A 1369-nucleotide genomic window follows, 5' to 3' on the forward strand; every position below is an offset into this window, starting at 1 on the left:
TCTCGCGTTGATGAAGAAAATGAAATGTTTGGTCGCCAGGTATTTTTTGCTATAGAAAAACCAGATTCACTCATTGTACTTGTTGGAAAAACAGCAGAGATATACAAATAAAAATTCCACAATTTTGGATATATTTTAATTGTATCAACATAAGAGTAAATATCAAAACAATTAACATCCTTGTTTTTAACTAACACGAACTCTATTTCATCATTGATAATTGTTCTAAGTTGAACAATTTCTTCCAACAAATATTCAAGTTGTAATGGTATAACAGTTTGTTTGTTTTTTTATTATTTTGCCAAAATATAAGGCAAACAATGTATAAATTTCCAAATTTGTGAAAACCAAATTATTTGTACTCTCAAAACCATTAAATTTAACACAATTAAATCTCAACTCGATTCCTTTTTTTATTTTTTCTAGTATTTCCAAAAACAACTCTTTTTGTGCCGAACAAATAACTACATTACAACCATTTATATTTTCAAATTCAGAAAAATCGTTATTATTTAATTTGGTGATTTTGTCATTATTATTGTTGTAAAAATTAACAATTTTACCAGTTTCTTTTACAATTAACCCATTTTCAATTTGTAAATTTTTGTTTAAATTGTTCAATTTAAAATTGTATCAATTAAAAAAGAAGTTATAAAATAGTTATTTTTATTTTGAAAAAACAATATACATTCTAATATATCAACATCATTGATAACAGTATATTCAACACACATTTCCAACAATCTTAATTCAATATCGTTCCAATTATTGTAAACGAACACAATTATATTTCCAACACTTAACCATCGTGTACAACAATCAGTTGGTACTGCCGAATTGTGTGTTTTGCTCCAGATTGAATCTTCTATCAAAACGTTACAAATTGTTCTAAAAAAATTAACAAATTTGCTGACAGTGATTATTGATTCAAGTGATTTGGATATCAAATTTATTTTGTGACAATAACACCAATTTTTATCACATTGTAATTGTTTTGGAATTATGTTGATATATTCACAAAATAATGTCGCGGCACCACTATTTTTGCCATTCACATTGGCACCCCCATCTGTGGTTATCGAAATAATTTTGCTTTGGCTAATTTTGTATTTATCTATTATAACTTTTAATTTATTGAATATTTCTTTTCCTGTTGATTTGGCTTCTAAAGTTGACATTTCTAATATAAAATTATGTATTATATTTTCTTGGTTAATTGTACGACAACAAAAAATGTATTGAGAATGTGAGTATTTCTTTGACTCATCAGTCTGGATTGAAACACATTGAGATTCTTGTATTATGTATAACTTTTTCTCTTCTTCTTTTTCAAATACAGTTTCTGAGAATCGCCTCATCGATGTTCTTG

The sequence above is a fragment of the Entamoeba invadens genome, assembly GCF_000330505.1.
Source record: "Entamoeba invadens IP1 unplaced genomic scaffold scaff_1105074725903, whole genome shotgun sequence".
In the NCBI taxonomy this organism is placed as follows: Eukaryota; Evosea; order Mastigamoebida; family Endamoebidae; genus Entamoeba; species Entamoeba invadens.